At 37.2% G+C, this 25,818-nt stretch overlaps 1 protein-coding gene across 1 annotated transcript in view; it reads right to left on the bottom strand.

Moving 5' to 3' along the window:
* Nucleotides 1–25,081, bottom strand: part of ROBO1 (roundabout, axon guidance receptor, homolog 1 (Drosophila)) — a 1,299,652-nt gene extending 1,274,571 nt beyond the window's left edge. The window contains exon 1 of the mRNA XM_010844344.1: nucleotides 24,798–25,081. The gene's annotated coding sequence lies outside the window, so the exon portion shown is untranslated. The remainder of the gene's footprint in view (nucleotides 1–24,797) is intronic.
* Between the last annotated feature and the right edge of the window lie 737 nt (nucleotides 25,082–25,818).

Here is a 25,818-nt window from a genome sequence, read left to right as displayed (position 1 = left end):
TTTTGATGGTAAATATCAGACCCACTTCACTTTCAGTTCCGTTCAGTCACTCAGTCGTGTCCGACTCTTTAGGATCCTATGGACGGCAGCGCATGGACGGCAGTGTGCCAGGCTTCCCTGTCCATCATCAACTCCCAGAACTTGCTCAAACTCATGTTTATTGAGTCCATGATGCCATCCAACCATTTCATCCTCTGTTGTCTCCTTCTCCTCCTGCCTTCAGTCGTTCTCTGGAGAGGGAAATGGCAACCCACTCCAGTTTTCTTGCCTGGGAAATCCCACGGACAGAGGAGCCTGGTGGGCTACCGTCCATAGGATCACAAAGAGTCAGACACAACTGAGCGACTAACACTTTCAATCTTTCTCAGCATTAGGGTCTTTTCCAATGAGTCCGTTCTTACCATCAGGCCAATTCACTATGGTACCAGGACAACAAATGGTAGAGCATTGCAGTGGAGGGTGTGTTTCTCCTGGTATTTCTCTATCCAGATATTCTTCTATCTAATTCTTATGATTAAGTCCATTTAATTCTGTGTCTTTAATCAGAATTTTTTAAGCTTCTGTCCCAAACCAGACTGATTGCTTTCTATTATTGGAGCTCAGCTTTGGTTCCCTTGCTAATTCAAACATCAGCCAGTAAACAAAAACTTCTCTATGCATGTGGCAGAATTCAACAGCTATTGCTATGATTCCCTTGCTATTTCCTTCTCTAATTATTATTGCAACATTTGGAATTGTTCATATAGAAACTTCCTTCATAAGCAAATGTGCTTGTTAAATTCTCTCTACCTTAAGCATTAATGATAGGGGGAAAAAAACCAAAACACCTACATTGATGAGTTTGGGGATAAGTGCTTAATGGGACCAAGTGACTATAATGAGACAATTATTTTTTTAGGGTCAAGACAAGCCAAGAAGGCTGTCCCCAATACTATAAAATCTCTTGTGTCTACAGTCCTTTCATATTTTCAGCAACATCTTGCCAAAATGCAACTTTCTCTTCCTGAGGTAGAATTTTGTTTCATTGATGCCATCCATACAACCACATATTTGTTTAAAAAAATAATATACAAAATGCTTATTTAGAAGCAAGTGCCTGTGCAAGATGCAGCATATTTAAAGACTGATAAGAAAGAAATCCTATCCTCAAGGAAAACTTACCCTCTCTATTTCCAGGATAAAATGTGTTACACGTGGAAAAAATAAATATTAACAAGGGGCCCTTTATTAAAAATTAATATAGTTCCTACATTTTAAAACTCCTAGTAGCTTTTGATATGATGAACAAGGAAAAATATATATTATTCATGTATATCATACATATACACACATATATACACATTTATATACATATGCATATAGATGTGTGTATATATATAATCTCCACCTCTCTAAGATGAATGTCTCAAATGGCCACATTTCAATAATCCAGGATAAAAATTGGATCCAATGATTATTCTTATTTAAACCTTCCATTTCAGTCAGAAGGGTGCTTGTTAAGTGTCCTTATGGTTTGGAAGGATAAAAGGTAGCCCTGTAAGCATTCAGAGTGTTTTTGCTTTAAGTACAGCTTACATCCATTATCCTACCCAGTCAGTCATAGAGAAGGTGCTTATTGCCACATTGTCATTGCTTTGTCCTGGAATATTCTAGCTGAGATCAAATTCTTAATCACAGCATTCATATCTATGAGATATAACACCTAAATACAATACCACTTACCAGGGTTTTTTTCTTTTTTTTTTTTTTTTTAAGGAGAAGAATCTTGCTAATTGTTTCCTGTACATTATCAGTTACCAGCTCTGAAAAAAAAATACAATCTACTTCCTGCTTTAAAAAGAAAAAGCCAAATAAATTAATGTAATTCTTCAGTTCTTATAACAATTATCGCTGACTGCCAAATGTATCAGAGCAGTCTATAAGGAGCCTACTTGACATTCAAAGGAAGCAATACAAAGGTACTAAGGCTTAGAGAAATCACAGAGGTAGCAGCAAAAGCATACCTCTGCTTCTTACATGTTTTATCTTTAAGCTTTTGTTTCTTTGTATTTCAAAATGAGTGTAATAATATCAATTCTACGAGTTTGGAAAAAATGGTAGAATTTTTTACAACATAACCATGTAAATACCCTTGACCAAAACAGGTAGCAAAGATTCAACAAATGCCACGTGCTTTCTCCTTTTGGAACATAATACTTAAAGTATAGTTAATTTGAATATCATTACAATTTTAAGGAAATCAATTAGGGCATTAAGGACTAATAGAACTTATATGTATACTCTTAAGGATGAAGTCATTTATTTTTTTTTTTTTTGTCTTCATGAATGGCTTCTTTTTCTCCCTTTAAAAATGCTCCTGTTATGAATCCATGTTTTTCTTCACATAATTAGATGTTCTTCTTTACATAATTCATATAATGGTACAATCCTGTAAATTGCTTCAGCTTTGCTTTTGTGCTAGTTTATGGATACACTGGCAACAGAATACAAAATCATGTTTCTTTTTTTTTATAAACAGTAAAGTGTTAAAAGGAAAGTAAACCTTTGAGTCAATCTTTATAATTTCCCCTATTTCTAAAGAAAGTGGGACATTTGCATAGATTCATTTTCCGAGTTTATTACAGACTATGGAAAAAACTATTCAAATCTACTCCTTCCATCCATCCAGAAATTAAATAGTGCAATTCATAAAATGTAGATGGGATTAAGACATTCTCTTTAATACTTAAAATACTGACATTTTAGAGATAAAATATTTTAAAAATCTAAATTAATTTTTAGGAAGAAAGAAATAGACTACTATATAAGATATATGTGTGTGTCCATGCTCAGTCACTCAGCTGTGTCCAACTCTTTGCGACCCAGTGGACTTTAGCCTGCCAGGCTCCTCTGTTCATGGAATTTTCCAGGCAAGAATACTGGAGTGGGTTGCCAATTCTTAGTCCAGGGGATCTTCCCAACCCAGGGATCAAACCCATGTCTCCTGCATCTTCTGCATTAACAAGCAAATTCTTTACCACTGAGCCACTGGGAAGCTATTTAAGATGACTTACTGAAAAATACAAATAATTAGTGATATAAGCATTCTATTCATCAATTCTGCCCACTTTACTGCTTTAGTACTTTACCATAAATTATTACAATTTATCTCCTAATTTGGAATACTTCCAACATCTTCTAAAATATGTTCATAGAATATATTTTCAAAACAAACATCATTTCGATCATCAATTTATAATAACATTTAAGTTTGAAAAAGAAAGTTAGTCTCTCAGTCATATCCAACTCTTTGTTACCCAATGGACTATAGCCCACCAGATTCCTCTGTCCATGAAATTCTCCAGGCAAGAATACTGGAGTGGGTTGCCATATCCTTCTCCAGAAGATCTTCCTGACCCAGGTATCGAACCCAGGTCTCCCACACTGCAGGAAGACTCTTTAATTAAGTCTTTAATTAATTTAAGTTTATAATAGCTTAATTTCTGCTTAAGTTTTCCTCTCTTGATGCAACTTTCCATTTCTGGATCTCTAGCTTCTCAGTAATGGGATCAGGAATACAACTCCAGATCCTTTTACACCTCAAATGTTCTGGAATTTCATATGTAATATTTTTGCTTAATTTGAATGTTTTATATCACTAAAACCCTTCAAAACCATTACTAAGCCTACAATAAAGCATAGTTTTTAAAAGTCAGAGATAGTCAAATGTAATAATTGTAATGCATACATATTCATTTCAGTAATAGCTTATATTTACATAAGATTTGGTTGATAATTAGATTCCCAGCATAAATTAATTCCTAATCTATTCATTACTTCAATATTAGTTTTTTTTACACAAAGTAATACTTCAGTCCATCATCATAATCTCCTAAATAAAAAAGCTGAACTTTTAATTTAATTTCTAAGTTATGTATTCAATGTTATATTCTTTATACAAAAGAGCATTTCAGCCCATAAAGCACATAGTCCTAAGCCAGGAGTATAAACTCATTTTTATTTTACAATTGGATTTTCTTTTTTTTTAAGATACAAGTATATTTCAGTTGTAGATATATTTCACAATTTCAATGTTTGATTAAAGAGAATGTGAGCTGGAAACACAATGTCTTCAATGCATTTTAAAGCATTCAGTCCTTTATTTTAATTTATTTTGGAAATATGTTTATTTGGACTTATATAGGAGACTGGAACTCCTACAAGGAGTTTGGAAATAGAAATAATGGGATTCTGTATGTGTGTACATGTATTGTATATTGTAAAATTCTTGATAATCTGGTTGGAAAAACTGTCCTCATATTTTCATTACTTTATTACTTGGATTTCTGACTGCTCATGAAAAGCATAGCTGTTTAATAACCATTAAAACTGTACTACTGAAGATTTTATTAAATTCAAATATTGATACTTTCCATTTTGAAAAATGGAAATATACATATATATACATATATATGTATAACTTATTAACATTTATATATATATAAATACATATATAAATTTATATTTATTTCAAATACATATATGTATATGAAATAAAATTATTTCAAATAATATATAGGGGTAAAGTTTTAAACAGATCATCAGATTACAGTAAAATGAATTCATGAAACTTGTCTGATGGTGAGTTATATGCTTAGTGAAATGGTATTTGGAGTGTTCAGATGCAGAGGTTATGAAGCAGTAGTGAACAAAATGGAAATGTGTGATATATTGTTACAAATATTTAAAAAAAATAAATCTCAATGATATCATAAAAAGCACAGTTTTATTATCTTTCTGACAGATGGAAGAGATCGATTATAAGGCATCTGTAGTCTTTACATATGGATTATATGATTAGAATGGATTTGCATGCATGTTAAATTATGTTGTTTAAATACAATTGGTTCTATTCCAAAGTTTTCATTTGAAATAACAAACATGTTACCAAATACCAAAGCCTACATTTCTTTTCAGGTCTTTTCTCTTTTCTTAAATTATCTGCATTTTTAGATAGTACAGCGACTATAATATGCAGGTATTATGAAACAATTTGTGTATATTATATCAAAAATTATATGACTACAACAATTCATTTTGTAATATATTTAGTTTTTCTAGCATGCACTGGAGGAATGTTTTTATTTAATGAGTTTTCCCAGGTAGGAATATAGTCTAAGAATGTTGAGCAGTAGCTTGGGGTTATCTTATTCTTTCTATTAGGAAGCACTGGCTGACAGTGAGGGTAGAGAACACAGGTGTGGGAATGGTTTTATTCTTCATACACAAGAGAAAGAGTAAATAAAATATGCTTGAGGAACCTCCCTGGTGGCCCTGTGGTTAAGGCTCTGATCTCCCAATGCAGGAAACACAAGTTCGAATCCTGGTTAGGGAACTAAGATTCCACATGCCTTGCTGTGTAGCTTAAAAAAAAAAAACAAACAAGCAAACAAAAATATGCTTGAGCTTAAGTCGTGTGCTAGTTTTATAATTTTGTGCATCATACGAAAAACTCTTACTGTTAAATTTTAATACTTTAATATTTTTATTGAATTTATGTAGTATTCTATACTTCAGTAAACAAATGGAAACTGAGTTGGCCTTTAATTATCTGTAATTAAGTACAAATTTTATAGAACATTCATTATTTATGTTGCTTTGCATTCTCAAATGTGAATTGTTTATTATATTTTTGCATTACTACACAAAGTAAGTAACAGCTTGTTGCTCAGTTGTGTCCAACTTTTTGCTACCCCATGGACTGTAGCCCACCAGGCTCCTCTGTCCATGGGGATTCTCCAGGTAAGAATACTGAAATGGGTTTCCATGCCCTCCTTCAGGGGATCCTCCCAACCTAGGGATTGAACTTAGGTCTCCTGCACTGCAGACAGATTCTTTACTAGTTGAGCTACCAGGGAAGCCCATTAAAGGTATAAGTGAAGAATAAAGAACATTCCTCTCTCACTCGAAAAATCAAGGTCTTTTTAAATCATTTTTTAAAAAATATTTAAGGATAGCAGTCATATTTCAATTATCTTTTAAGTTATGTCTACAATAATAAAGTCAAGGGCTTACAAAGCAGTGACAATTGATTATTCAGATAATAAATTCAACAATCTTCCCTATTCATAAGACCATTAATGAATGGTCACAAAGTAGTATCCTATTTTATCCTATTTTTATTTTTTCCCAGAAGAAAGATGTGCAATCTTACCATTAAATTTAGAAGCTGGAATAAGCTAGGCAATGTCTTTGAACCCCCTCAATAATACATGAAATCTGACGTCCATTCAACAAAGGTGACGATTGAAGAATCAGCTGTATTCCAAGCATCATCACATGTGCAGATGAAACAAACAGAACCAATTTATGCCCCCAATTCTTCAGTATTCTTAGTTTAGAAGGGACACAAGCCTGTGCATTGCTATTTGATAGAATTCCTATTACAGTTACAGGAACAATGCATTGTGGAATCAAAGAGGAAAAACCTACTACATTATTTCTGTCTGGTGAACTCCAGAAGTATTTCAAATGTGTATGTCACATGAGAGAGAGAAAGCCTTTGATCATTCTATTCATAGAGGAAAACATGTGAAATGACGAGTTGTGAAAAGTTCCTGCACACACCCCTTCACATATGTATTCAAAACATATTTTTTTAAAATAACTTCTTTCTGAAAAACACTCAGCTAACAGCAGTGAAAATACTGAAATATGGATGCCTATCCTTTCCCCATGGTGTTGACAAACCATGGAAAAGACTGACAATGGATAATTGTGATTTTTAAATTTTTTTTATTTTTTATTTTTTTAAAGGGAAAGCAGAGTGCAGAAGGGACTTTAGAAGGTAGGGTATTTTGGTCAAGAAAAAGGAAATTGGTGAGGGAAAGAAATGTATCCAGATGGTAAAAGGTCTCATGAAGTTTGTTAATATATGTTAAGTTGTTTGGACTGTATTGTGCAGTCAATGGACAGAGTTTTTAATAAAGAGTGAAACAACTGATGGGATATTAGAAAGGTAACACTGACAGCATTAAACAGGAAAATGAATCAAAGAGAGACTAAATGAAGCAGAGAGACTCCTTGAGTCAGGGAGTCTGCCACAAAAGTTCCATGTGAGAGACAGGAACAGCCTGAGTAAACTTTCCTACAGAGGTGATGAAGAACAGAGGGAAGGAAAATGGGAAACATATTTCTGAGGTACTAATATAAGAAAGCTGAGGGCCAAAGAATTGATGCTTTTGAACTGTGGTGTTGGAGAAGACTCTTGAGAGTCCCTTGGACTGCAAGGAGATCCAGCCAGTCCATTCTGAAGGAGATCAGCCCTGTGTGTTCTTTGGAAGGACTGATGCTAAAGCTGAAACTCCAGTACTTTGGCCACCTCATGCGAAGAGTTGACTCATTGGAAAAGACTCTGATGCTGGGAGGGATTGGGGGCAGCAGGAGAAGGGACCACAGAGGATGAGATGGCTGGATGGCATCACCAACTCAATGGACATGAGTTTGCGTGAAGTCCGGGAGTTGGTGATGGACAGGGAGGCCCGGCGTGCTGCAATTCATGGGGTCGCAAAGAGTCAGACACGACTGAGTGACTGAACTGAATATAATAACAAAAATATCAATTCCCAAACATAAGATGTTAGGAAAGTCACAATTTGAGAAACCATTGAACAGATTTTACTTATGAGACCTAGAGCAGTAGGGGGTGAGAAAAATTAAATAACACACAGATTCTAGAAGGCAACTATTTGAGTGGTGATGGGTGAGTTTATTTTGGAAGAGGAGAAATCCCAAAGTGGCAATACGGACAGAAAAATGAAGTATGCAGTAAACCCTGGACAATGTCAGTTTAACTCTGGGGAGAGAGCTCCATGCCAGAAACAAAGACTTGAGTATCATCAAAATGTTTACTATAGAACAGTAGTTATCTTTTCTGCTCCTTAGAATCACCTAAGAAAATTTTTTTAGAAATTGACTACTGCTTCACATCCTTAAGGGATTCTAATATAAGTCATTTGGAGTTCAGGTTAGACAATGGGATTACAAAAAAAGGGAAAAGAAAACAAAACTTTCTAGGTGACTTCAATGTGCTGTAAAGTTAAGAAACTTTGCCATGGAGGGACAAATTTGCATGAGGTATTTCAAAGTTAAGAATTTTAACTGGATTCTGGAGTCAAACAGAACAGTATTTGAATCAAAGCTCTGCTAGTTACCTATGAAACTGTACACATGAAAACCACGTTTTTTTTCTGGAGGACAGTAGTGATATTGCCTATTCACTGATTTGAAGGATTATGTGCCAAAAAAGCAATGCTGAATGAGCCTCCATAAATATCATCATGTACAAGCATTGTTATTAATTATTATTAATACCACATCATCTTATTCTCCATTATATAAAGATGGAAGGATTTCGAGCATAACTTTTCTATCATGTGAACATTCTCTGGCGTTACCCTTCTTTGGGATTGGAATGAAAACTGACCTTTTCCAGTCCTGTGGCTACTGCTATTTCCCAAATTTTCTGACATATAACAGCATCACATTTTAGGATTTTAAATAGCTCAGCTGGAATTCCATCACCTCCACTATCTGTGTCTGTAGTAATGCTTCCTAAGGCCCACGTGATGTAAGACTCCAAGATGACCGACTCTAGATGAGTAACCACCACCAAAAATATATGTCCTTTTCATCATCCAGGATTGTCATGCAAAAGTAGGAAGTCAAGAGAAATATGGAAAAACAGGCAAGTTTGGTCTGGGAGTATAAAATAAAAGGGAAACACTAACAGAGTTTTGTCAATAGAACACACTGGTCATAGAAAACTCCCTTTTCCTGCAACACAAGAACAACTCTGATGTACATAATGTGGACATCATCAGATGTTCAATATTGAACTCAGATTGATTATGATCTTTATAGCTCAAAATCCTTCAAGCTGGGCTTTAGCAATACATGAATTGAGAACTCCCCAGTGTACAAACTGAATTTCAAAGAGGCAGAGGAACCAGAGATCATGTTGCCAACATTCACTGGCTCATGGAGAAAACAGGGGAGTTCTAGAAATACATTTAATTCTGCTTCATTAACTTTGATAAAGGCTTTGACTGTGTAGATCACAAGTTGTGGAACATTCTTAAAGAAGACAGACACCTTACCCGTCGTCTAAGAAACCTGTAAGCAGGTCAAGAAGCAGCAGTTAGAACCAAACATGGAACAACAGATGTTCAAAATTGGGAAAAGAGTATGACAAGGCTTATTTAACTTATATACAGAGTATATCAATGCCAGAATGTGAAATGCCAGACTGGATGAAGCACATGCTGGAATCAAGACTGATGGGAGAAATATCAACAACCTCAGATAACCTGATGATACCCCTCTAATGGCAGAAACCAAAATGTGTCCTTGAGGAGGGTAAAAGAGGAGAGTGAAAAAGCTGGCTTAAAACTTAACATTCAAAAAACTAATATCATGGCCTCTGGTTTCATCACTTCATGGCAAATAGATGTGGAAAAAGTGGAAGAAGTGCCAGATTTTATTTTCCTGGGTTCCAAAATCTCTGTGAATGGTGACTGTAGCCATGAAATTAAAAGACACTCACTCCTTGGAAAGAAAGGTATGACAAACCTAGACAGCATATTAAAAAGCAGAGCCACCACTGTGCCAATGAAGGTCCATATGGTCAAAGCTGTGGTTTTCATGGTAGTCATGTATGGATGTGAGAACTGGACCATAAAGAAGACTGAGTGCCAAAGAGTTGAAGCTTTTGAACTGGTGCTGAAGAAGGCTCTTGACAGCACCATGGACTATAAGATCAAACCAGTCAATCCTAAAGGCAGTCAGTCCTGAATATTCAATGGAAGGACAGATGCTGAAGCTGAGGCTCCAATACTTTGGCCACCTGATGTGAAGAGCCAACTCATTGGAAAAGACCCTGATGCTGGGAAAGATTGAAGACGAAAGGAGAATAGGATGGCAGAGGATGAGATGGTTAGATAGCATTAGCGAATCAGTGGACATGAGTTTGAGCAAACTCAGGGAGATAGTGGAAGACAGAGGAACTTACCATACTTCAGGCCATGGGGTTGCAAAGAGTTGGGTGTGACTTAGCGACTGAACAACATTTTTTTTTTTCCCCCAGCAGAGGCAGTTTTACTTAGATATAGGGGATTTAACAACAAATTTTTAAGGGAAATTTTTTTGAAGGACTTTTGTTTTCCTTGAGTGGAAATAATTATAAAAATGAGTAAAGGAGCCAGAGAATGAAAAGGTTGAAAATACAGGTAAGGGGAAAATGGACAACTTCTTACCCCAATGAGAATGACTGTCTTAGAAGAGAAGAAAAATAGATTTTTCTGAGACAACTGTGTGTGAACAGGTGTTACATATAATTGGAGAAGTGGAAAAGAAAGAAGAGAGAAAACCCTACTGATACTGTTGGGCAGGAGCTACTCCATGCTAGAACTTGAATTTACTGAGGGTGGAGATCACTTTCATTCACTTCCACACCATTTAATATCCAGTACCCTGCAGCATAGAGATTGGTATTTAATATATGTTTGATGAAGTGAACTATGACTTCTTCATTATATGTTTGATGAAGTGAACTATGACTTCTTCATGCTTATTCTGGGAAAGTAAGTAATGGAGGACAAGAATTTCAATGTAAAACAAAGATCCAATGGGAAATTTCCTGTATTCTCCATGTCATCTCTTCTATTTGTTATTATTTCCTGGTGTATTTTTATGTCATGTCTTTTAGTTTTTTCCTTTTCAATACAAATTTTATTTTATATTACAGTATCGTTGATTCATACCATTATGTTAGTTTCAGGTGTACAGCAAAGTGATCCAGTCATACAGGCATATATATCCACTCTTTTATAGATTCTTTTCCCATTGAGGTTATTACTGAATATTGAGTAGAGTTTCCTGTGCTATGCAGTAGATCCTTGCTGACTATCTATTTTATATATAGTACTGTTCATATGTTTATCCCACCCTCCTTGTTTATCCCTCCCCTCGCACCTTTCCCTTTTGGTAACTATAAGTTTGTTTTAGAAGTCTGTAAATCTGTTTCTGTTTTGTAAGTAAGTTCATTTGTATCATTTTTTTTAGATTCTGCATATAAGTAATATATGATATTTGTCTTTGTCTGACTTATTTCACTTAGTATGATAATTTCTCTTTCAAATTATTTCTCGTTTCAGAAAGAGTGGAGAATCTTAATGGAGAAAGAATGAAAATGAAAGAAAGATGAAATAAAATACAAAGTGGGGATCTAATGTACACAATGATTCTTATAGTTAAAAATATGGTTCTGTATACTTGACACTTGCAAGTGAACCCGAAATGTTCTCATCACAATGAAGAAATAGTAATTATGTCATGTAATAAAGGTATTAATTAATGCTATGGTGGTAATCATTTTGCACTATATAAGTGTATCAACTCAACATTTTATTACCTTAAAATTGTGCAATGTTATATACCTTCTGTGTCTCAATTAAAAATCCATAAAGTAGGTGAACCGTAAGGGGATAGGCAAAGCTGTATGGCTTTACGACAAAATATTTCTTTGCTTCTCTGGCAGTAGCAACTAAAGTAAAATAAATAATATATTCACTATTATATTAGCTATAACTACAGCTCTAGAAAAATACACAAATTATTTTCTGATATATTCCCTGACCTCTGCTCAAGCTCTCATACCAGGATACCACTTTAAAATAGCTTTCTATATACTCCCAAATTATCTTACTGTGCTCAGAATGAAAAAGATTGATTAATCTGTCTAGTCAGAATATTATTCTAATAAACTAATAAAGCTGGACTCTTCTTTCTACACTCTTGCACTCACTAATCTGAATTCAGTTCAGTGGAAAAACACCTGCAATCAACAGCATTTGGCAAAAGAGCAAAACCGAGTCAATCCAATGTATTACCTTCCTAGAAAAATAATTTACACAGCTCAATGTCTGTTTGCATGGTATATGAATATCTTTGTTTCTGAGTAATGTACCAAGTAAAGTAAATTTCAGGATGTTTTTTCTTTTAATTTTTATTTCATATTGGAGCATAGTTGATTAGCAGTGTTGTGTTAGTTTTTCAAGTGTACAGCAAAGTGATTCACTTATACATATACATGTATCTATTTTTTTTCGAATTATTTTCCCATTTAGGTTATTACAGAACATCTTGAAGTATTCCTTTGCTATATAGTAGGTCCTCATCGGAGGTCCATTTTAAATATAGCAGTGTGTTCAGGACGCATTTTATGTATGATAGATCATCATCTATGAAGAAGAGTTATCCATTAGATGCCAAGTTGCACCTGCCTAGAAAATTTAATGGTATAGAATAGGAGGGTGGGTTAAAACAATATTATATAAGAGGGTAAATCATCACATTAAGGAAAGAAAACACAAAAGGGGAGGATATGACGCTTGCTTTTTTCCCCAGCATTGAGAGCAATCAGTGTTCTTACCATCACTACAATAAGACCTTTCCTTGTACACATCCTGTCCCCCAAGGAGTCAGCAAAGGAGCAGATGCTCCATAATCTGCAATTCACGATAACCGCATACATTTGTGTCACTGGAGTAATCCCATTTGATCATTTGGTCTTTGATCTAGCAGTTTGCATGTACAGGTGGCTAAGGCATTGCCTTACTAGCCACTTTGTATCAACCCCAACACAAAGCCCTCCTGGGCTTCACATTTACTTCACTGCATCCAGTTATGCAGTGATTTCATTCCAAAACCTCCATCACACCTCAGCAGCTGTCATCTCCAGAAGCACAGTGCTCACTGTTAAGGGTTTCTTCCCTCCATTTTGTTAAATGTGCTTGTTTAATAGAGTACATCCCACAGACCAGATGCACTGCATGTATGTTCATTGTCTATAAAATTTCTTTTGGCTGATCACCTTTCTCAATGTTAATAAGCAGAGAGACTATTCTATGGGGTTGTGTTTAACGTTCTAAAGGGCATTGAGAGGCCACATTGGAAGGATGAATATTTTTCTAAGAGATGAAAGTGTCCAACCACACATTACCTTAATAAATATTTATTAAAGTAATTTTTCATGTGGTAAAACATACATATCATAAAGTTTAACATTTTCACCTTTTAAAGTATACAACTGCTGCTGCTGCTGCTAAGTCACCTCAGTCGTGTCCGACTCTGTGCGACCCCAGAGACGGCAGCCCACCAGGCTCCCCCGTCCCTGGGATTCTCCAGGCAAGAGCACTGGAGTGGGTTGCCATTTCTTTCTCCAATACATTCACATTGTTGAGGAACCATCACTCCTATCCACTTCCAGAACTTTCTCATCATCTTAAACTGAAAGGCTATACTCATTAAACAATAGCTCCCATTCCTTCCTACCTCAGCCCTTATAACCACTACTCTACTTACTGTCTCTCTGGATCTGACTAGTCTAAGTACATCATGTAAATGGAGTCCTACCATTTTTATTCTTTTATGTCTTACAAGGTCAATTAACACAATGTTTTCAAGATTCATCTATATTGTACCATGTATCAGAGACTGCTTCCTTTTAAGACTGAATAATATTCACTTGTAGGTATATAACATATTTTGATTATCCGTTTCTATGTTGAAAGATATTTAAGTTCTTCTTACATTTTGGGAATTGTGAATAATGTCAATATGAGCATGGCAGCAAAAATATGTATTGCATTCTCTGTTTTCAATCTTTTGGATATATACCTAGAAGTGGGGTTGTTAGATCCTATGGTAATTCAGCTTAGATTTTTGAGGGACCACCATTCTATTTTTCATAATGACTGCATCCTTTTACATTCCCATCATTAATGCACAGCAGTTCTAGTTCTTCCACATTCTTATCAACAGTTTTTTTGTTGTTGTTGTTTGTTTTCTTTCTCTCATTCTTTCGGATAATAGTCACCTAATGTATCAGGTCAATTAACATAAAATTAAATTTGTATTTATGTATTAATATAAAATTAAGTTCCTCATCTGAATAAATCTCAGTCTTAAGGGATAGAATTATTACCAATGGCTCAATCCTATTCTTGTATGCTTTTGTCTTAAAAGATGATGTTTGCTATACTGCCATCTCAGGTAAGCAAGTCTTGGGTGAATATCTAAGGAATTCACCAAAGATAAACTTGAATACTCCCTTTGGTTTCTTTGGTGTTTTATATTGTTATTATCTTCTTGGTCAAGTTGAGATTATCTGTTTCTCTCCATAAAGCTGTGAAATGATCCTCAAAACACAGTCATAGATACAATCCAACACAATGGCATATGTCCATTGCAAAGCAAATGTTACTAGCCTATCCTGTGGAATTCATTCATTCATCCATTCATTCATTTGTCCTAAATTCTACTGTACAAGTGCCTACAATGACAGAAGTATTTTATATCTGCCATACCGAATATGTTAGCCACTAGAGAAGGCAATGGCACCCCACTCCAGTACTCTTGCCTGGAAAATCCCATGGACGGAGGAGCCTGGTAGGCTGCAGTCCATGGGGTCGCTAAGAGTCAGACACGACTGAGCGACTTCCCTTTCACTTTTCACTTCCATGCATTGGAGAAGGAAATGGCAACCCACTCCAGTGTTCTTGCCTAGAGAATCCCAGGGACGGGGGAGCCTGGTGGGCTGCCGTCTCTGGGATTGCACAGAGTCGGACACGACTGAAGCGACTTAGCAGCAGCAGCAACAAGATATATGTGACTACTGACTACGTAAAATGTTACTATTTCAACTGAAACTTAAAATAATTAAACTTGAATTAAATATTAATTAATTAATATAATTAAATATTCAGTTCCCCTGTCACACTCTCTACATTCCAAGTTCTCACTAGGCACAAACAACTGGTGGCTAAAGTGTTAGACAGTGAAGGTTTAGCTGGATACACTGTGAAATTGTTTATCATCCTTCTCCTATTTTATCAAAGTCTGGTCATTAAAACACATAAATATTTCTTGTAATAAAGGGTAATACATGTAAGTGCTAAGACCTACTGAAACACAAATGAGAGACTAGCTTCCTGGGGGGAAATTTGGAAATGCTTTCAAAAAGAGGTAATAATTAAGTTATACTTTGAAGTTAAGTTATATTAAGTTATATAATGAATCATCATAATATATGAATCATATGAATCATCCATATGATTATGGATGATTAAGGATGATGACTCTTTATTAGAGAAGAAAAAGGATATTTAAAGTAGAGAGAAAGGCAAAGGCAATGAGTTGGAATCAAAATGGTGTTTTGAAGGATAGTGAAGTGTGGGGTATATTAAAAGAGATGCTACACCTAGGCAGAAGTGAGAGAAATGGAAAAAAGTTAGAAAAGTAATCCAGAACATGAGTGTGAAAAGCAATACACTGGAGTAATTCAGACTTGAAACATGTATAGCAGCAACAAAAGAATGAATAAGCAAGAGTGCATCATGAGTTTGTTCATTTCCTAAAACAGTTCCTTTCCTCCATCAACATTATCATAAAGAGCTCTAATTAAAAAGACTTGAAATTAATGGCTTGGTTGTAATTTGTATCAGAGAAGGCAATGGCAACCTACTCCAGTACTCTTGCCTGGAAAATCCCATGGACGGAAGAGCCTGGAAGGCTGCAGTCCACGGGGTCGTGAAGAGTCCCCCACGACTGAACGACTTCACTTTCACACATTGGAGAAGGAAATGGCAACCCACTCCAGTGTTCTTGCCTGGAGAATCCCAGGGACAGAGGAGCCTGGTGGGCTGCCGTCTATGGGGTCGCACAGAGTCAGACACGACTCAAGTGACCTAGCAGCAGTAATTTGTATCTGATGTAGATTTTTTTTTTTTTAATTTTACCTTTCTTCAGGGGAACTTATAAGTAAAAGTTTCTCTCATTGGCTAAAGTAGGTCATTCTTAAACCGTCTTAAATAACTACCCAATACTTAAATAATCTAAGACTTGCTTAGCACAAACCATGTTTGTTTGTTATTCTGTTGTTCACTGCAGAATAAAAAGCAAATCATTACAGAAACAGCCTATGAGGGTATAGAAGCTGGAGTAGTTGTTTTACAGTCCTCTTAGATTCTCATTCCAGAGTAAAGTTTAATATACTATGTACACAGTATACTAATATACTATGCTGCAGAGCACTACAACAATTTCCATTCTGAATTTTTGTGATTGGATTAATATTTTAGAGTGCTTATTCAACTACACATTGATCAGAAACTCTTGGCTGTTGTGCTAAAATGCTCTGCCTCTGGCTTATAATTCACCTGGCAAATGGTCAATCATGCTTCATCCTAGAGTGAGTCATGATTCTTACTTTGATCTATTGAAGTATATTTCTAAGATCTACCTTTGCTAGAGTCCTATGAAAAAAAAAAAGTACTTCTTTGGGATATTAATTAATATGCTCTATAAAGAACTAAAACTAAAATGAATGATTATAGGCATAGCTTATTACACATGAGCAGTTTTCCATACTATTTAAAAAGATTATACAGTTTGTCATAAAAGGCAATTCTTTAATTCTGGCTGAATATACACCTATTTTGGTTGAAATCTTAATTAATGCTTTTAATTCTGGTTCGTTAACATTGTAATGATTCAGTAAGAAGATGATCCACATCCCAACCTGGCAGAAATGACCAGAAAAATGTCTCAAATGAGGACAGATGCGAGGTAGTCTTACAAGCAAAAAAAGTAATTCATCCACACATGGAACATTTGTATATGACAGACTCATTTTTGTAGCATATGGAAACTAAAACCAGTTCCAGATAGATCTTATACCTGATTGCAAAAACCAAAATTTTTAAAACTTTTGGGAAAAAACATATGAGAATATTTTATGATTTCATGATAAGAAATGATTTCTAAAACAAGATGTTATAAGGAGAAGCCATAATGAAAAATTTGTACTACTTTTAATGAAACACAATAAATATATACATGTGTGTGTGTGTATATATATATATATACACACCTAATATATATTTAGTAAAAGACACTAGGTTAAAAAAAGAAAAACATAAGATAGAGCTGAGGAAAAAATATTGACAATGCATATATCAAAAATGAATTAGAATACAGAATAAAGAAATATCTAATAAATCTATACGAGAAAGATAAAGGCCTCAGTACCTGTAAAATATATGGCTAAGCAATTCACAGTAGAGGAAATGTGAATTTTCAATGGAAAGATGCTCACTGCACATATAATCAAAGAAGACAAATTAAAACCATGCAACTGATAAATTTTAAAAAGTAACAATTTCACACACTCAGCAGATTCATAAGGTTATTTGCCTTTAGTGATTTCACTTCCTTACAGTATGAAATGATGAAGGTTGATAAAAGGATAATTACATTTAAAAAATAATAAAGAACAGGAAAGGAAAGCTAAAAGAAACAGCAGCTCTAATTTATTTCTCTGTGAGAGTCTCAGGTCTTCTTAAGTGTTTTCCTGTTTTGGCTCTTCAAATCCAGCCTAAGCTAAAATGAAAAGGTATGGAAGGTGCTGTTACACATATGCACAGTTCCCAAAGAACCCAGTAGGGTAAAGACCAAAAGGAAGCAAAACTAAAAGAAGATAAATCAGGAGAGCTGGGTTCGATCCCTGGTTTGGGAAGATCCCCTGGAGAAGGAAATGGCAACGCACTCCAATATTCTTGCCTGGAGAATCCCACGGACAGAGGAGAGCCTGGTGGGCTATAGTCCTTGCGGCTGCAGAGTCAGACATGACCGAGCGACTTTCACTCACTCACTCAAAAAGTAACAATATTAAATGTTGACAAGAATAGATAGAATGGTAGTTCTCATAAATGTACTTGCAAATTACAAATGCTGAAAGCCTACATGGGTTTTGGGCAATATCTGAAAAAAGGAAAGATGTAAATTCCACATTATCAATCAGTCTCACTCATAAGCATATGCCTTAAATAATCTTGAATATTTGCACAGTAATAAGTGTAATAATTCAGAATGATTATTTATATGGTGTTTATTACAGTGGGAAATTAGAAATGCTTACTAATGAGGCCAAGAATAGTGGGTAGCCTATCCCTTCTCCAGCAGGTCTTCCCAACCCAGGAATCGAACCAGGGTCTCCTGCATTGCAGGCAGATTCTTTACCAACTGAGCTATCAGGGAAGCCCACTAATGAGACAGGGAAAAGTAAATTGTAGTAGGTTTATAAAATGGAGTACTATACAGTAATAAAAATTAATGAAGTTGATTATTCTATACCAACTTGAATAAATCACATGAAATTATACTTCCAAGGAGGTATACAGTATGCTGCAATGTTTATAAATATTTTACTTATTTAATACAATACTGTATGATTGAAGGGGGATAATACACATAGTAAATTCACAAGGAATGGTCTGGGAATCATAATATCAAATTTACAACACTGGTTACCTCTTGGAGGGAGATGCAGTCTGAAAAAGTACATTGAGGGCTTCAATTTTATGTTTAATACATAATTAATCTGGGTGGTAACTCAAAGACTTTTGTTTCAGCATTTTCTATGTCTTTTCCAAGTGAATATGACATAATCATAAAAAGTCAGAGTCATTAAAAGTTCCAAGTACTCTGAACAGCAGTACTTCAACTCTAAAGGCCATCTTAGGTGACTTTTAAAACTCTGTTCTTGAGAAGGGTGCCTTTCTGATGCAGGGCTCTTTCATTTCGGTAGGAATGAATCATATAATTTGACTATACTGTCTAATCAAATCTTTCTCTGAAACACATTAATCTAAGAAACTATGTTCATAGCTCTCAATAAGACATAAGAAGCTATGTTGATGATTCCTCCCCCAACTGCTAAATTAATCTCCATATTGACCTGGCTGGGCTGAGGAATAATCATTGTGATAAACTCTTAAGTGCCTAGTTACACCTGAAATGCTTGCTAAAATGTAGATTACAGAATCCCAATCCCATATGTTCTAATGTATTAAATCTAGTAGAGCTAGGGAGTCTAGGGAGTAGTATTTTAAGTGTCATTTTTGTTAATTTGGAGGTCTTCTTGGTTCAATGGACAAAGTTTGAGAAAAGCTGCTTCAAGGAATTCACAGTCTCCTGTTGTAAATGAATAAACAAATTCAATGGAATTTTGGAGCTATTATTGAGAGGATAAAAAGATTTAAATCTATTTGCTTAACAGGAAACTCTTCAAAAGAGAAGTGATGACTGATTCATATTTTCAAAGGTCACCCAAGAATCAAGAAAGTGAGAACTAATCTGGGCAGAAGTTCTAACATAAACAAAAGCAGAGAGTTATGACATATCATGAATATTTGAGAAAATGAAAGTCGATTTTCACAATGATTGGCAAAGTGAAAGTTGTTCAGTTGTTTCCGACTCTTTGCGACTCCATGGACTATATTCTCCAGATCAGAATACTGGAGTGGGTAGCCTTTCCCTTCTCCAGGGGATATTCCCAACCCAGGGATCAAACCCAGGTCTCCCACACTGCAAGCAGATTCTTTACCAAGGATATTGGACTGGGTAGCCTATCCCTTCTCCAGGGGATCTTCAAACCCAGGAATCGAACCAGGGTCTCTTGCATTGCAGGCAGATTCTTTACCAACTGAGCTATGAGTGAAAGTTGAAGACTAAAGAGAGGAATTCTGGGTCCAGATGATTGAGTACATTGAATAATATAAGGGGTTTGGGTTTCATGGTTTGTGCTCTAGAAAGAAGACTTTGCAGACATAATGTACATGAATTCAAGTGGGGCAAGAATGGAGGTGAGGTGATGGCTTAGAAGGGGGATCCTAGAAAGCATGAGTAGGAACAGGTGGCAGGTCTGTCTCTGGGAAGAAGAGATTAGGTTTAAGAAAAAGAAAGTCATCAGTACATGTTTTTTTCCTCACTGTTTGAATATAGTTGATAAGGCAGTGAAGTGTTAGTTGCTCAGTCATGTCCAATTCTCTGCGATGCCATGGACTATCACCTGCCATGGAATTCTGCCCATGGAATTTTCCAGGCAAGAATACTGGAGTGGGTAGCCACTCCCTTCTCCAGAGGAGCTTCTGGACATGGGGGTTGAACCCGGGTCTCCCACATTGCTGGTGAATTCTTTACCATCTGAGCCACCAGGGAAGCCAGAGGAATATATCAAAGAAGGCTGGATGCATAATGTGCTACTTATGACTGGAAATCTGAGTAAAAGAGCAGTTTGGCAAGAGAGATAATGTATGTGGCTTCAAATGGTTTCTTCTATTATATTTTCCTTTAAAATATTTGTAATTTATCTCTACATGAAGATGTCAAGTAATTCCTTGACAATATAGACGTGGCATTCAGGAAAAATATATGGACTAAAGATATAAATTTTTGATTTCATTATTAAAACTCTAGATATACATCTTACTATCTAGGGTGACTGAAGAGAATGAGAAGACAATAAGGGCTAAATTTAGTACAATAATTAGAAAATAGAAAATTACAGTTGACAGATAATTTATGTAAAATATATAATACAAATTAAAACCAAATTAGATGGCAGACAGAATTGATTGGGAATTTCAGAGGTGTTTAAAAACTATGAGGGTTGGAACAGATAGAGAAATTTCTTAGTGGAGGAGAAATATCAATCTTTTGGATAAATGAATAGAGTTTAGCCAAGAGAAAGGCAGACTCTTCCAGATTAGAGAAGCCATGTGTGCAGAAATGTGAAGGTAGAGCTTCACAATTTTCAATCTGAAAATTACTTGATGGATTCTTCCCAGAAAGCTTGGCTATATTTGTCCACATATCAAAACAAATGATGAAGGCTCTGTTTCATTCCTGTTTTCTGATTTCGAAAGATGACGGTACAGTTGGGGTGGGGGTTAGAGGTGGAGCTTTCATACTAAAGAAGCTATGGCTGTGACATCCTTGGAAAGTTGTTAATACTGTTTATAGATGACTGATCTAGGGGAAATGCAAAGAATGGTTCGACATGGAAAAAAGATATTTAAGAGACTCAGAAATTATAACTGCTGAAACACAATTTTAATTTTTTTTTAATATGAGGGGAAAAAATAGGTCCACGGCATGCAGGAAAAGCATGTACTATGCTATAAAAAAGAGCTTGTTTCTAATAGTGAATCTGCCTTTTATTTGCTCAATGGTTATGTATATTTTGTTTAACCTCTCTGAGATTCAATCTTTTTATAAGTTAAAGAAATCTAATAAAGTCTACTTCAAAAGGGTACTGTAAGGATTGAATGCAATATCTGTGGCAACAAGAGTGTCTAACACTGTGTCTACAGTTTCCTCAGTTACTCTTCTAGGAACTTTATTTCCTATAGGATTAGGATAACTGGCTGGTCCATATAGAACTATGTTTTAGGTATAAACATGAAAGTATCAATAATATTATTGCTCACTCAATTCAATAGCAGACTTATAGAGATAAATGATAGTGACCAGGTCAGAATTCTCACCTACTAAATGATATTATGTTTTTTTTTCTGAACTCACAGATCTCAGAGAAAGAGAAAAATAAGTTGAGTTTTCTGGGTGATAAGGAAGGGTTCATTCTCTAGCGTATTGGATGGAACCTCACCTCAAGTTACATTTCAAATGGTGCATTGCACCTGCTCATTTATCAAGCTGCCAAGGGCTAGCTTTGCTGTCTTGCTTTTTTTCTGTTAAAATTCACATCTTTGCACTGTCTTGAATTGCTTAATCTCATAATGTAAGTAACACATTAAATCTTGCCCAAATAAAAATAACTCCTAATGTATCAAGTTTAGACAATGCCAAAAGGTGTGATCACTCAGCTGAGTCTAATGTTAGTTTCCAAATAGGGCATGCAAGTGTATAGCTTCCCATTCATTTCTGATCAATGCTATTTTTCTTTGAATTAAATCTTAAAATTTAAAATAAAAGACCTATACAAACCAATATAATTTTCTTTGGAGATATTAGGATATTGTTCTTTACTGTGTACCATATAGGGCAAGAGAAAGTAGGCTTTAAACCTATAAGACACTCTGGGCAGCTCAGAGTCTCTCCTCCAACCCACACTCAAAACAGGTGCTCTACTGCTGGAAATCACTAACCTTTTGCCAGAAAAAGCCTAGAAGATGATAACACTGGTTCAAGGACAGGGTAAGGGAAGGGAAGTAAAAGGAAGTAAGTGGGAAATTATAGCAAATGTGATTAACAGCTGTTTTCTAGAGCAAGCCTCTGTCAGGGATCTGCAGCTGTGTCATTGTACTTCAATTCTTCAGATTATACAAGAAGATGCATAAAGCAAAAGATACATGGAGAAAGGTTAAAGGAAGTCCAAAGAAAGGTTAAAGCAAGTCCAAAATCCGTGGCAACATACGCCCTCACTCGCTACTTATTCTTCAGCTTTATCTTGTCCCTCTCTTTTGGGAAGAAGCTAGATGCCTAAGAAACAAAGTCCTCCTACTCCCTAGGTATCAGTTCTGAGTTGCTGCTGTTGATGATTTTGGTATTTTTTCTGGTTTTGGAGAGAAAGGGAGGGGGTTGCTGGAACACCAGCAGATCCTTTAATAAATGCCTTTAATAAAATCAACATGCTGTATGCCTTCCAGAATGCTTTCTAAAGAGCTACATGTACCTCCTCAAGATATAGAGGAGATACCAGGATATGGCTGGAAAACTAAGTTGCTCAAAATACTGGGTTCTAAGAGCATCCAATTTGGGTTTTAAAGCCTAGCTGCCAGGTTTCTAGTTGTCTGCCTTATATAAGGGTGGATTCCCAAAATATTATGTTTAATATTACATCCTACTTGCCAAATAACCACAATGAAATGTAGTGCAATGATATTATTGTCTTATCCCACATGCTCAGAAGAGTGTTATTTCCTCTGAAAGATCCCCTTCAAGCAACTAAACATCCCCATGTGAACATTCCATAGGTCCTGAATTTCTGCCCCTTCCTCCAAGTGCTCATGAGGGGTTGGCAATACACGTTCGAATTAAACAATCTCCCACCACTACTTGGAAATACAGTCTCTTCACAGCCCTTTGTAACACAGAGCTTGGTAACAATCACTTAAAAAGAAACAGAGCCTATGACCCAGAGGAATATACAAGGTCAGGCAACTCCCGGTGGGGGTGAGAAAAGGTGGGAGGTGCTGAGGTCAGGGTTAAATGACACTGCCAAAAGAAGTCCCCCGGCCCGGCCACCTCCTTCCTTCATTGCTAGGAGGAGTCTCCAGTGAGCTCCGGCTTTTAGAAGCCTGCCCCCTTCGTGCCGCAGAAAGGTTAGGAAGCGCTTTTCAAAGCCGCATCTAAGGCAAGCCCAGTTAAAAGAGCCAAGGAAAGCCTGGCCCATGACCAGGATTGGCCCAAATCACTTGCTGCCTTTCTCTTCTCGCAGCCTCATTAGCGCTTCCCTTCTTTCCTCGTCGTCCTCTTTACCATTAGAGTGCGGGTCCCGCTGGGACTCGGGGGTCACCCTACGGTTAGCGCCTGCAGCTCAGACCCCGGGCTGGGCTGAGATGTTTTAGCATCCCGTCTGCCTATCCCACCTGTCTGCCTGCGGCACAGTGACCCCTGGAAGGATAACGCGGGACCTCTGCGCCCAGGTGTGCGCGTCCTGCGCCGGCCCCTCGGGGACCTCGCGGCATGCGGCTGCAGGATGCAAGCGGCCTCCGCAGCGCTGGAACCCCCGGGCGGAACGGCCGCCCGGGCTGCGGCAGCGAGCTTGCCTCACGCTCCCTGCTTCGCCCGTCCCGCGGGCTATGCCCGCCTCTCCCCATTGTGCCCGCGGCGCTGCGGGGCTGAGCAGTGCGCCCGCGGCACCCGCGCCAACCCCGGAGCTCTAGACAGCAAGAGCCCGGGAGTGAGAGAGAGCAGGGAGAAGGAGCCAGAAGGGACCCCAGAAGGGCTCAGCGCTTCATCAATAATACAGAGGTGACTGGACCCCCCCTGCAATACATTTTCCAGTTAAACGCGATCAACTGGAGCGCTTCCTGGCACGTCCCACGCGTGTGGTTTTTGTGTGTGAAAGATGGGACGCACCTTGTTCATTCATCTATCTGAGCTTCTTCTTCCGCTCTCCTACAGAAAAAGCCCCCTCCTCCCCGCCTTAGCTTTAAACCGCCACCTTCTCCACATCAGCACTCCATTTCCAGGCCCAAACTGCAGGTTGAAAACGCAGATCTGGAAAGACTCCCCTATATACCCTGAAGAGTTTACCAAAATTCACCCAGTAATGCTGATTTTCAAAGCCCCCCTTTTCATCCCCCTTCTTGGAGAATGCTTTCAAAGTTTGGGAGCCTAAATGGCCCTGGACCCGGAGGTTTCTGCACCCCTGTCCGCATCATGAACCGCGGCGCGGTCAGAGACACCGAGATTACGCCGCAAAGTTGCCCAGCATCAACCCAGCAGGCCGCTGATGCTAGGAGCATCCTTCGAAGCAGTTCTCCGGTGTGTCCCCAGGAAGCCCAGATGCCCGACAGAATCTCCCAAACAAGGATTCATCCAACCACCTACAACAGACACAAATTGCGGAAACTTCTTTGTGAAGCCATCTCAAGCCCACACTGAAGGGACACTCAGCACAACTTGCAAGGAAATAAATACACATCTCATCCCTGCGGGGAAACTTGTTGAATCCCGCCCGAGCGTAAGGCTGCAATTTCCGATGTAGCCTGAAGGTTTTTGATTCTACCCGCAAAGACCCCGGTGCATCCGTCACAATTTCTGGACAAACTGCAGGGTCCTTTACGCACCCATTCTACACTCCCGCCACCACCGCTGTAAAACGGAGCGTGTACCTCTAGACAATTCGAAAGCCGGCTGTCACTTCCTTTGCCATCGTTTGGGAGACTTACCCTTTGATACGACTGTTTTCCTCGATCTAGCGGCTCCGGGGTGCAGGCGCAGTCCTCCCAACTTTGCTGGGCACCGAGACCTCCCCGACTTTATTAACCAAGCAAAAGCTGCCTGTGACTTACAAATGTTAAGAGTGGAAAATAGGGAGTGATTGAAGTCGGGTTTCTTCTCGGTATCAGTACCCTGAAAAAATCCAATCCTTCTTCAGTAGAGAATTCTTTCAACCCCGTTATCTCTATTACTATTAATGCGCAGAGCAGAGGGCACTGCATGCAAATAGGTGCAAGTGCGCGCTTCTATTGGTGGCTGCGGAGGCCCCTGGGTCCTACTGCTCAGGCTCTAAACTACACAGCAACACTACACACGCAGCTTCGGAGGCGCGGAGGGGAAAATGGATTTAATTGATTCGTTACCTCTGGTATTGTAACGCCTGCTGCGATGTTTAACGGAGCGGGGGTGGGGGGGAACCCTCACATTTAAACTCATGTCTTGTGATCTATCATTTCATATATGCCTTTAATTGCCTGTGTGGAGTGGCTTTGAACATACAAAGGCTTTTTAAAAGAACCCTTTCTGAAGAAAATTCACACAGATGCATTTGGCAGGAAAACCCTCCTTTTTTTCCCCTTTTTTTCCTGTCATGCCTTATTCGGATGTAAATCCCGGAAATATTTATATAGTCAGATACTTCTGCCTTTCACTTAAATAAAATAGCATCTAGTTTTATTCTTGATAGTGCATGGCTACTCTAAATAACTTATACAGGTTAAAATGGCAGAAGCTAAAATGTGAATGTTAAGATATTTGGGATCTATTTTTTTTTTTAATATTCCTGAAAAAAAAAAGGCATCCATGATAATGCCATGGGCATCTTTTTTTCTTTAATTTTGCAAATTAAGAAATTCAGAAATATTTTATGAGTATTGACTCCCAAATATAAATCAACATAAAGATATTGATAATGTCACAATATGTCAAGCATTCACTATTAATTGCCACATTTTCTTTTTACAGTTTCTC

The sequence above is a fragment of the Bison bison genome, unplaced genomic scaffold (genome assembly GCF_000754665.1).
Source record: "Bison bison bison isolate TAMUID 2011002044 unplaced genomic scaffold, Bison_UMD1.0 scf7180017864200, whole genome shotgun sequence".
NCBI classification, from domain to species: domain Eukaryota; kingdom Metazoa; phylum Chordata; class Mammalia; order Artiodactyla; family Bovidae; genus Bison; species Bison bison.
Note: the sequence above shows the minus strand (reverse complement) of the source record. Positions and strands in the feature narration are given on the sequence as shown.